Source organism: Manacus vitellinus, unplaced genomic scaffold (assembly GCF_001715985.3).
Source record: "Manacus vitellinus isolate BGI_N305 unplaced genomic scaffold, ASM171598v3 scaffold_66_pilon, whole genome shotgun sequence".
NCBI classification, from domain to species: domain Eukaryota; kingdom Metazoa; phylum Chordata; class Aves; order Passeriformes; family Pipridae; genus Manacus; species Manacus vitellinus.
In genome coordinates this window covers 2752873-2765346 of record NW_021940729.1, presented here as the reverse complement: position 1 = coordinate 2765346, position 12474 = coordinate 2752873, and the positions used below count along the sequence as shown (strand labels likewise).

The following is a 12474-nucleotide window of genomic DNA, read 5'->3' as shown; positions in this document are numbered from 1 at the left end:
TGCCATCCCTGATGGGAAGCGCAGCATACCCTCACCCCAAAACTGGGAAAAGGGGATGAGGGCAGAGCAACACATTTTGCCACCGCCCTGGGGAATGCCAAGCTTCCCACTGAGAGTCTGGTCCTCAACCAACCTCCAGCATTCCCTGAGCCCCACAAGAGGCTCTGCAGGAAGAACAGGGCTGTCGCCCACCCACTCAAAGGCTGCCCTGTCCAGTTTGTTTTCCCCTGCTTTCCACATCCCTGCCATGTGCTCAGTCACTGTGGAGCATGAGGAAGCTGGAATATTGGAATGGTGTGCAGAATCCCACCACTGAGGTGAGTCAGCTCCAGTTTGGTCCATTAGCAGGATACATAACCTGACCTCTCCCTCCTCCACAGAGAGGAGCGTGCAGGCCCAGAACCACAGATTCACCCTGCGCAGACCCATGGTTTTTTAGCTACTTTACTTCATCTCCAACATGCCTCTGCCTCCCTATACCCACAGCCCTCTCCCTCAAATCTGCCTCATTTCCCGCAAACGCCTACACAGCGAGCTCAGTGTCCTAGCTTGTCTCAAAACCTCCTCAGCCTCATCCAAGGACAGCCAACTTTTAGGGGAGGATTCACTTCTCATTTTTCACAGTCTCAAAGCTATGCAATATGTTGAGTCTGTGCTGTAACCTCCTGTTTATCACGGAACAACTACCAGTTTAATCTGGACTGATTTCATGTATGGTTTCTATCAGAACCCAGAGAACCTCTGGCTGCCCTCACGCTCCTGTATAAACATCAACCAGATCCAGGCATGAGGCTCTAGATACGGGAGGAAAGCCTCTGCCTCAGAGCTTTGCAGCACAAGCCAGACAGGAGGGATTAAAGAAAGGACACCACAAATAACTCCGAATTTCCCTGTGTTCCCATGGGAGCATGGCTACAGTACAGAGGGCAGGGACATGCACTTGGAGGGTGGCAGCACTAACTCCTCAAGCCAGCAGGGCCACCTGCTCTGCAGCAGCTCTGGAGGAGCTCTCACCACCCAACAAACCCAGTCCAGTCCCCCTATGCCCCCCAGGGAACTGTTTCCTTGCCCCTCACTTTCACAACAAAGGAGTGCAGCAGCAGAGACCCCACCATCCCTTCCGTGCCAGGATGTCCTCCTCCCTTCACCAGCCTTCTCCCTACAGCTTGCCAAGATAAAAGGGATGTCAGCAAAGGCATCTCCACTTGGGTCTCACTCCCCATCAACCTCTGTCTTCCCAGAAAAACATGGCAAGTCGGACAACGCAAAGCTGAGACCTCACTAGAAAAAATGATACTTTCATTGCCTCCAGTAGGTATTTTATGCACTGCACTGTTATTCCTCTCTGCTTACAGCAAGTAACATCTCACCCACAAATGGCTCAACGTCTCAGGGCAAAGGGAGGCAACAAACCCAATGAGGCTCAAACAGAAAGGCAGTAGGGTCCCAATTTCTTCCTTTTAACACAGGAAAACAGAGACAGACCCCCTGGTTTGATCCTAAAAGCACACTCTGCAGGAGCTATATGAACACAGCTGGATCTAAGGAATGGAAATGCTGTTCCTCACCACGTGCAACAGTAAAGCCAGGCCTAATTACCACAGACATAGGGAAATCATACAGAACGTTCAGTAAGAAGAGGAATTAACTGCAGTATCACAGCCAAATTCTGATTTAGCAGCAGCAGTCCAGCTGGATACACTGTCCTAAACAACTGGGTAGCCAATCCTGAACTATTGCCACATATGCTGTAGCTTCCCTACTCACTTTAATCCCAGAATATGCTGGGTTGGAAGAGACCCACAAAGATCACTGAGTCCAACTCCTGGCCCTGCACAGTACAGCCCCAAGAATCCCACCAAGGTCCTGAGAGCATTCTCCAAACTCCTTGAGCTCTGTCAGCCCTGGGCTGTGACCACTGCCCTGGGGAGCCTGTTCAATGCCCAACCACTCTCTAAGGAAGAACCTTTTCCTGAGATCCAACCTAAACCTTCCCTGACACAGCTCCGGCCGTTCCCTCGGGTCCTGCCACTGGTCACCACAGAGCAGAGACCAGTGCCTGCCCCTCCTCTTCCCCTCATGAAGAAGCTGCAGATGCTGTGAAGTCTTCCCTCAGTCTTCCCTTCTCCAGCTGAACACACCAAGTGCCCTCAGCTGCTCCTCATGTGGCTCCTCCAGGCCCTTCATTCACCACCTTTGTGTCCTTCCTGCGGACACTCTCCAAGAGCTTTACTATTGAGGTTCTCAAAACTGCAGTTTCCTCTGACAGAGGTGCTGAGTTACATCAGTGTATCAAGGCAAATCCCTCCAGAAACAGCTTCTTGTTCCAGCTCCTTCTGCACTTCTCACAACCAGCTCAGCCCTGCCCAAACAAGGCAGGCCAAACTCTGCCTCCTGTTATTCCAGTGCCACGGCCCAGAGTGAGGGGAGCAGCACAAGGCATGGACACACCTCGCAGATGTCCTGACAACTGCATCTCCACCCCAGCACCAGGTTCCACCAGGAGCAAAATGACTTTTTAGCACAACACAGCACAGATGGCAGAGAGTTTCTCTTCACAGAGAGCCACTGTTGCAAGGAACTCAAACACACATCAACCACCTTTTTTGTTCATGGTATTTTCACTGATGAATGAATAAATTCTCATTTACAGCAAAGGCAAGATTTCCAGTTGGAGGTTATTTACTTTCACCTCAGCCACAGCAGCTCTGACAAGCCAGCTCAAGATACAGATGATGTACAAGCCAAGCAGTAAGTGCTCACATGCTGGGAACTGTTCAAACAGGAATAATTCAATCTTTTTGTAGTCTCACCCTGGCTAATTTGCCACAAGCTGTCTCTTTTCAGATGCTACATGAAACACAAGGAGAAAAACAAGTTGGATTAAGCTAGGCCGCTCGCAAACAGCTCATCCACTGAGAGTTCAGGTCAGTTAGTTTTCTATGTAAAACAAATCCATTTTTTTCAGCTTCACAGGGGTTGAGGAATCAAAATTTATTGCAGTAACCAAACATTGCTCACCGGACAGGCGTGCAGAGATTACTTAACTAATGCAAACGATTTCCAGTCTGCATGCAAGGAATGCATGGGATAATTCCAGGGCACTCTCTTCCACAGGCATTTCACAAGTACTTTTTAGGTAGCTATGGAGACGTTACAGCCTTTTTCACTCATTTTGCTGTCATAACTAGACAGCTATTGATTTCTTTGCAAAATTCCTTGGAAGAGCGGGGAAGGAAGGGGGAGTTTCAAGCACCACAAGGTACTGGAGAAATTGGAAACAGATTTCAGATGGAGACAATGGCACGGAGGCTCCTTGCAGGAGGCAGACTTGAACTTCAGGTCCTGCTTTAGTGCTTCTGCAAGTAAGGAGGTAAATATATCCCACAGAGGTAAATATAACCCCATAGACTTCCAACCAGGTCCAAAAGGAAAAACATTCCCAGCTACCACTGCACAAAAGGAGGCCCTCTCCCGAGGCCATGCTGTGGTTTGGCTCCAACACAAAGCTCTCTGGAGACATGGTGGGACTCCACTCTTGCAATCATCATGCTGGGGTGCAAGATGTTCCACTCTCCCTCCAAGCAGGTTATCTCATCCCTGACAGGCCTTTCAGGTCACCAGTGCCTCCTCTCCACCCTCCTCAGGCATTATAGCCTTGGTCAAACAATCCTGCACTTCCCCATCCTTCCAAGAGCAGCCCACGAGCCTGTGTGAGCTGAGCAAGGCTGGTCCTTGGCAGCTGATTATCCCACGATGCCCCAAATGATGCAGAGAGACCTCACCTCATTGACCCTTTATGATCAAACACTTCTGCATCTGCAGATTTTAAGAGCCTGAAACCTGAGATATCAACCTGGGAAATCCTGTGACACACAGATAAGGACCTGCAAATCATTACGGATTTAGGTCTCAGTAATGAGAACAACAGAACAAGCTCTGAGCAGGTATTTCCCCTTGGATAAAACAAGAAAAGAAGGCCTGTTCAACCAGAACATTTTTCTTAAATTCACCTTAGACCCAGTCCCAACAATGGAGCCAGAACCCTGCAGAATTATCTCTCTCACTGAGCTGCAGGAAGTTTACTGGCGCCACCCTGACAACAAATCTCAGATCATCTCGTCTCCACACTGCATTCACAGCCCTAGGACTGCTCACCAAAAGGACACTCTCAAGTTATACTACAAGTGGAGGGAGAGCAAAATGCTGTTGCTGCAGAAGTGTTTGCACCTATGACAGACTGCTACTGCTTCATATAACACCCATCTGTCTGTGTAACCACATCTTCAATACTGCTTCCATTCCTCCAGGGTGAGTGTGGAAACCTCTGAGAGGATAGTCCTAGTTAGGACCTTTTAGTTACATGTTTCACATCCAAGGGAAGGTGTAGACGAAGGTAAGCCATTCTAACCTCTTTTTGCACAAGAAGAAAAAAAACAAAAAACATGCAATATATAAAAAAAAATCCAACCTTTCTTTCTAAAACTTCCAAACCCAAGTTCTTAGAGCCAATTTCAGCTTAGCCAAGAAACATAAATATGCATTTCTGAACCTTCCCCGATGTTTCCTTTGCAAACATAACAAATTAAAAGTGCTGTCACAAATGAAACCAGCTTCGGTTAAGTGGAGGAGAAAAAAAATGCTGGTGGCTCCAAGATCCAACTGACAAGCCTTTTCAAGTCTGCTCTGAAGCAAAACCAACTTCCCAGAGACTTAAATTAAGAGTAAAGAAATATTTTCCTTTGCTTAATCCTGGTTTGGAAGCAGGACGGGGGATACTACAACAAAGCCAGCACTTGAATCCACCTCCCACTTAATAAAAGTCGATCAGAGATGTTTCCAGTGCAGGAAGGAGAGCAAAAAGGATGAGCACCATGGGAAGCACAGACATCAAACCACCTCCCTACCTGATCCAAGCCTAGCAGAGAACAGACTCTGGCAGTTTCCATATGGCAAGAGGGATTTTTACAACAGTGTAAGGAGACAGAACCCAAGATCACAAGTGCTACAACCACATGAGATAATTATTTTCAGAAACACAGGAGCAGCTCAGGGTGTTTTTACAACAAAGATGGCTTTCTCACCTGCTCTTCAAGACAGATATTAATTATCAGCATTACGCTCTACAGAACTTTAACTTGATCCTACAGACACCTTCTACTGCCAACCTCACAATGTCCAAAAACATGGAGATCAAGCTCCAAAGGGTCTGTGTGTTCTTTTTCCCATTTAATACTCCCCATGGCCTGGGTTAGTCTATGCAAGACCAGACCATTACCATTGTCCCCTATTTTGACATGTCTATTACACAGCAAGAAAGAAAAGTTGTTCTCCCAAATCCATCACATTTGGAGCCACCAGAACTGTTTAAAATGTGCTGATTCATGCCAGTGGTTATCAGGTTTTTACCATGTGAGACACAATCAGGCAGCTGTCTGGCAGCACAGAAATTCTCCACTTCAGAGCTCAGATGCTGAAACAGCCCGCTCAAGTCAGCCTTCAGATTTTTCACTAATATATAGGAAAAAGCCTATAAAGAGAGATGCAAATACAAACCAAACTTGATCTGGGAGCCTTCTGCTTGCAGGTGCCATTGGAGGAGGAGATTTTATTCATGCCAGAGGTGCCTACTGGAAGAGTGATTATTATCAAAATGTACGCAAATGGCTCCTTAAAGTCACACTTGTTACTTTTATCTTCCCTTCAACACCACAAGCCAGAAGCTGCTGAAGTGGCCCCCGTCCTGCTCTTTGACACAGCCTGCACTGGTCAACGATGCAGAGCAAAGGAAAAGGGAGTACCCTTACCTGAACACAAACTAGATGCTGGCTTTTCCAAACACTGGGCAAGAGATGTGATCTCTCAGGAATAGCACTGGAGCCTTTCCTACGTGATGCAAAGGTTAATGGCTGCAAACCAGACATCTCCAAAGAGCTATTTCTGCAGCTGTCATTGAACAACCATCCTTTCCCCATTCACAGGTCGCCTGTCAGCACGCAGATTTTCAGCACCAAGAGTCACTTTCCTACCAAGACACAGGGAGGGTTGATACCTAGCCCTACTCAAACTAAAAAAGCAGCGCAAATGCAAAGCCTGACCAAGAAGGAAGTCCAGGCACAGGCCCTCTGCTCAGGAGACACTGCAATTACACCATGTAGGCTCTGGACACCCAACAAATTTACAGCACAGCAGGACAGGGTGAGAATTTGTACTAAATGCTAAATAAATGTCTGGGCATAAAGAGCAGCACAACATAGTTCACCTCTCCTGGGCTGGATCCAAGACCAAAGTCACTAATGGGATCTCACAATTAGAAATGGGGGAAGGGGCTCACTGTTCAGCCTAAGTACAGGAAGGTACTAAGTGGTTTTATTTATGAGGGTATTAAGTGGTTTTAGGTGTTTTTAATGCACAGCTGTGGGCACACACCCCAAATGAGGAGTGAACACAACAAAACCTGCTTGAACTTCTCAATAAACCCATTCCTTGCATCTGTAAGTTTACAGATGTGGTTTGGCCACACAGATATAGGTCAGATCATAATTGTACAGCTTTAAAGCAGCGATATCACTTCAGTTTTGCTTTGAAGCCTGAAAATAGCCAAGGCAAGAATGAGAAGAAGCTGTCTCGGGTACACTAACCTAACCTGTGCATCACCATGCACAAGTTGAGGCAGAGGTTACCAGTACCTCCTTAAGAAAGGGCATGCAAATTCAGCAGTGGGAAGGGGGCTTTCCTGACCACCTCTAACACCACAGGAAGTTCCAGGATGCTCTATTACCTCCCTAAATCCTGCCTAATATTTGAGCTTTTACTTTCTCTGTAAACCAGTGGACTTCCCAGTCAGAGACATTTAGGGTTTATTTTGCACTCCTCTTGTGCCATCCCAGAAGCCAGGGATACATTTTTGGAACATCTGTACTGGATTTGGCATCTGGCCACCTCTCCACAGAAAACACACAATGCAAAGCACAACAAAGAAAATTAGTCAGTTATTCAAATGAGTTTACAGCAACACTACTCAGTCCTGAGTAAGCCCAAGGTCTATTTTGATGCAATCACACCACTGTCAAGAAAATGAATAAACTTTGGTTGGTTTTAAACCTCTGCAGGGGAAGGATTTCCACTTCATTGAAAGTGTCCCTTCAAGCGATGAAAGAGAAACATCAGAAAAACCCCACTTGGATGGATCCAAGAGACACGAAACCTCCTGAAGGGCACTGCACCCCATGCACCTCTTCACACGCAGCACTGCCTGTCAGGCCACCCTGACCTGAGCACTGAGCAGGGACCAGAATGTGTCCTGCTCATCACCGGTGAGCAATGGGACCAGACAGGTTGGCAGCACCACCTGGGAACCTCAGTCTCCTGGGAATGGCTGTAATTTCAGGAATGTTAACAATTATCCTCACATTGTTGCCACGGGTCACAGGCAAAGCCTCCCCACACACCCCCACAGACATCTACATCAGCGCCCCACTCCTTCCTGAGGTGTTTCACACTGCGCAGGCAGCACAACTCCAAACAGGAACAGGACTTGCCTCCAAGTAGGGAAAAAAAGATGATATTCAGCACGGTTCCCTGCCCCCTGTGACATCCCTGGTTTCTAGGCGCTCCACCCTGCGTGGCAGGGACAAGCAGAAACCTTACTCACCAATATTCTTCCAGAGCATGGATCTGCTGCAGACACATATGCACAGGACACATCAGCTTAAATATTCCTCAGCAGAACTCTTAAGCCCAGATCCCACAAATGGATCAAATCCCAGGGCACCTTGCTCAAAGGCAGGAGATGCTGAAGAGGGATCCCGCTCCCAAGGAGCCCACTCCACAGCCAGGCAAACAGGTGGAGCTCCCACTGCCTTCGGGGAGGACGCAAACATCAACTTCACACTCTTGACACACGAATGTGGATCTTAATTTAGCAACACGCCACTGACTGGCATTTTCACTTCTAGGAGCTGATCTCTCTGATACAGCTTTTCAAAGAACTGGGCTAAATCCTGTTGCCAAAACTCCCCTGGGACAGGTACCAAGCTAAACTAAGGAGCACTCTGGCTCCTAATTTTTTACTGATGTAAAGAAGTGAAGAGGCCAAAATCTTTGCTGCCTTTGGAAAAGAGAGTTTAAGCAGATTTCAGCTGTTCTCCTTTCCAGAATGCCTCTCAAACCAAGCTGCCATGCTGCCTCTGGTTTTACTGAAACCTCTACTTATGTCCTTCACAAAAGTAAATCCTCCAGCTATAGCTACTACCTTTAAGAGAGGCAATAAATCCGGAGTTAACACACTGTAACTTCTTCCTCTCGGGTGCTCGATCGTGTAAGCCCGGAGAATATCCTCACTGTGTGACCCATTTTTGCTGTTTACTTTTTGGAATGCGGCGACACTTGTATTGCTCAATGTGCTGCCACTGCAATACACGCCAGAGCTCACACATGGTGCTGGTGGTAGTATCTGTGCTCGGGCCAGAACAAGGAGCCAGCAGAGTCTCTGAAGGCTCAGGCACAGCCAAGCCCGAGCCCGAAACACCTCCTCGGTGTTTCTGTACTCGCACCAGAGAGCACACACGTGTTACACTACAGCGTTCAACACCAAAAGCTCGCTTCCCCCCCACAGAAACGACTAGATAGGTGCAAAGCAACTTTTTAGAGCCATAGCTGCACGTCAGCCAGAGTGTGAGCTACCACAGCTATTCCAGCTTTCCGAAATTTACAGATCTAACAGAAACAGACCTAGGGAAAAGAAAATAATTACAGGATGTAAGAACCCCAGGCCTTAAATCAGAACACATTTGCTAGTTCTAGATAAAACTCTTTAACCGCAGTTTAACAGCACTAGCGCCTGAAAAGACTAAAGCCGGAGCCTGCCCACCTCTTCCCAAAACTTCCCTAAGAGTTGTGTCACTTCCAGCACATAAATAAGGCACAGAAGGTCGGGAGTGCCGAAAACGCTTCTCCTTCCCTCCTCCTCACGGAGGTTGAGGACGGAGGGCCGGCTGGTTTTCGGCCCCCGCGGCCGTGCCCGTCCCGCCAGGCTCGGGGCGGCTCCCGGTCCCCGCTCCCGGTGGGACCCGGGCCATGGCGGCTGGAGAGGAGGAGCAGGGGAGGGGCAGGGCACGGCGGGAGCTCTTCCCGCCGGGACGCCAAGTTGTCGCTCGGTCCCGGGAACCCCCCGGAGAGCCCCTTACCTGCGCACAGACCCCACAGAACCCTCCGGGGGGGCCGCGCCTCCGCCGGCTCCCGGGCAAGCGCCCCGCCACGTCCCCCGCCCGCGCCCGCTTCCGACAAAACGCCACGCCCGCACTCTCCGGCACCGCCCCGGACAGCCCAGGATCGCCCAGGACCGCCCCCGGGGCCCGGGGAGGGGTGAAGGGCTCTTCGCTGGGGTGGAGCAGCCGGTGTGATCGCAAGCATTCGCGCAGAATCGGGAAAATCGACAAGGTTGGAAAAGACTTCTGAGATCATCGAGTCCAACCTGTGACCCAACACCACCTCGTCTACCAGACCACGGCACTGAGTGCCACGTCCAGTCTCTTCTTGAGCAGCTCCAGCGACGGCGACTCCACCATCTCCCTGGGCAGCCCATTCCAGCGCCCATTCCAAAGCCATTCTCACGGCCTGTGTGATCACAAGCATTCTCACAAGTGTTACTGTCTCATTTCATACAGTTTAGGGACTCACAGTCCATAGATAGCCTGCCCCAAAAACCAGCCTTGGCTTTGCCATGGCAGAAAGGTCTCCAGAGGCCCGAGGTGCTGCTCCTCCAGGAGCAGAGTCACAGGAGTAGTGGGCCTTGGGGCTCGGCTTGGTGGCCAGGTCCAGCCAACTAACTCCTAATTTTGTTTTGAGTTGACCCAAAACTTTTCATTTCAGAGCTCTTCCCCCCATCCCCTCTCCAAAAGCTGGGTTAGAGAAAACTCTTAAGGCTTTACATGTGGGGGGGAAATGATTTGCTTGTGCTCTTTCTCTGACCATGACTTCTAAAGAAGAGGAAGTTTCCCTCAAAATGGTGACATGTTGGAAATAAACATTTGGAATTCACAACAAAAACAGGAAGGCACCATTTGCTTTTTAAGCATTTGCTTTTTAAGCATGGTTTCCAAAGACGGCAAGTCTACCCAAAACACTGTTTTCTGGTAAGTTACCAGCCTGTCACACTGGCCACACAGTTCCAGTGTGTCTCAGCTTAAACAGCAGAGCTGAGTTTTAGACTATGAGAAAAGAAAGGCAATTTAAAAATAACCTGTTTTGCTTTGGTATCTTCTATTTCTAGAACCTCTGTTTCAAAGCTGTGGTGCCTAACTATGGTTTAGATGCTTTACAATTGGTCTTTCTGCCCATTTTCCTCAAACCTTCATCAGTTCTCCAGCAAATGTTCACAGTTTGCTGTCAGCTGATGGGCAAGTGCTGATCACACTCTAGGTCCCACCAGGCTGAATCACAGGGATCCCACATCCAGCACTCCACTCCCTCTGGAAATGGCTGGACTTGGACTTGGGACAAATATTGATCCAATATTTTTCAGCCTTTTTTGAATTGACTGTCCTGTTGATACCTTTTTTTTTACACTTTAATTTTTAATTCAGAAAGTGAAGATCCTTATTAAAGAATTTAATGCAGAGGGGCTTCATGTAAGATCTCTGAAAACAAATCTGAGCAGACAGAACATTTCAAACAACTGTTTGTATTCTTTCATCAAAGAAAATACCTTTGCAAGTTAAGACAAATCTCTGATAAGGCTTTCTGGCGTGCTTATCTCTCATCTCCCAGAATAGCTTAGCCCTTTTTGCTCCAGGCTGATTTGCAAGAAATGGTTGATTTTCCCCACCTTTGTGAAAACGAAGCAGCCTCTAAGAAGGCAAACAACTCGCTCCTCCCTCCTGTGAGGGCTTCCAGAGGTTACAAGGAGTATTTTCCAGGATTGTTCAGTGCTGGAGGAGGTGAAGGAAAAGAGCTTTTCCCTCACTTTGCAATGGGAACATGCACCGTCTCCGTGGTTACAAATCAATAAGTGGCATTAAGCCCAGTATTTCGGGAGCTGTCAGAGGCATTTCAAAGGAGCAGTGTGCACTTTCTTACATGATTTTCACTGCTCTGACAGGATCTCACAGATCTCTCCTGATCTCCATGTCTCCCCCACACTCACACTGTGGTACAGCTGGGGGTGCAGTGTGGCAGAGCAGTTAATTTCCAGCTGGGTCACTGGGATGAGCTGACACGCTCCAAGGTCCCTGGCACTAAATGGGTGTCTGGGTGTTGGGTGGAGGCACGGGCAGGACCATTCATCCCACTGGCAGCGACTCTGAGGCAAAACTCCTTTCAAAACAGCAACGTGCAGCACTCATTAAATCTGGAGTGCCTCACTGCTGAGGATAAGCATCGTGCAGTGTTTAATGCAGTTATCCTTGCTACATTCTCACAAGCATTGCTGTCTCACAGCACACAGTTTAGGGACTCACCTCAGTTTATTGGCAGTGTTAATGCCTTGTAGTGATCCAGGTTGCAACTTCTTCTGGAAGTCATCTTGTTTTAGCAGCACACTGTCATTAGCCCAATGCCTAAATGTTTGGATTGGATATTAGGAAAAAATCCTTCCCTGGGAGGGTGGGGAGGCCCTGGCACAGGTTGCCCAGAGAAGCTGTGGCTGCCCCATTGCTGGAAGTGTCAAAGGCCAGGTTAGATGGGGCTCTGAGCAACCTGGGCTAGTGGAAGGTGTCCCTACCCATGGCAGGGAGGTTGGAACTAGATGATCCTTGAGGTCCCTTCCAATCCAAACCATTCTATGATTCAGTGCTAGCTCATGGGCAGAGCCCTGAAATACAGGGCTGTGTACATCACAGCCAATTTATTTTTTTCAAACTTCAGTACCTTGTTGGGCCCCAGAACTTTTCCTTTAGACCAAACCCCCTCCCCAAAATACAACAGCTGAAAGAGCCGAGGGATCTCCTTCCCAAAGGGCAATGGTCTCATGCCCAGGCTGTGCACGGCTTTCATTTCAAGGCAGCTCAGAAGGTGGATTCTGTGAGTTGCTGTCTTTACTCCCAGATGGGAATTAACCCTGGGGCTGAGCCAGGGTGTTTTCAGGTCAGGTCTCCAGTCCCGACTCTCCCGGCATAGTTGTGTCAGTCAGAGCTGTGGTAAGATCCTGGAAGGCAGAGCTGTGCCAGCACAAGCACCTTGTGCAGATGGAGGGATGAGCAGAAAAAGCGGCACTTCTGTCCAGGCAGCTTATTTCACTTGAGGGAGCTGGAATTCGCTCTCTCTGCAACAGCCCGGTTTTACTGTTGGAAATGTTTGCTCTTCTGACCACCTATTGTAGCTGGGCTGTCAAAGCTGTCCTGGCTTTCAGCTACCTGAAGTATCCTGATAGTTAAATACTCAACAAAGCAAATTGTTTTAGCCAGAGCTTTGAGCTTCGCTATGACACGATGTTCAGTCCCAGGACAAAGCACTGCACGAACAGTTTCTAGCTGT

The 12474-nt window shown here is 48.5% G+C and overlaps 1 protein-coding gene across 6 annotated transcripts in view; it reads right to left on the bottom strand.

Moving 5' to 3' along the window:
• The window catches only part of PPFIBP1 (PPFIA binding protein 1), a 101299-nt gene extending 92039 nt beyond the window's left edge, over nt 1-9260 (bottom strand). For all 6 annotated transcript variants that reach the window (XM_018083656.2, XM_018083658.2, XM_018083655.2 and 3 more), the window contains exon 1: nt 9189-9260. The gene's annotated coding sequence lies outside the window, so the exon portion shown is untranslated. The remainder of the gene's footprint in view (nt 1-9188) is intronic.
• Nucleotides 9261-12474: the final 3214 nt, after the last annotated feature.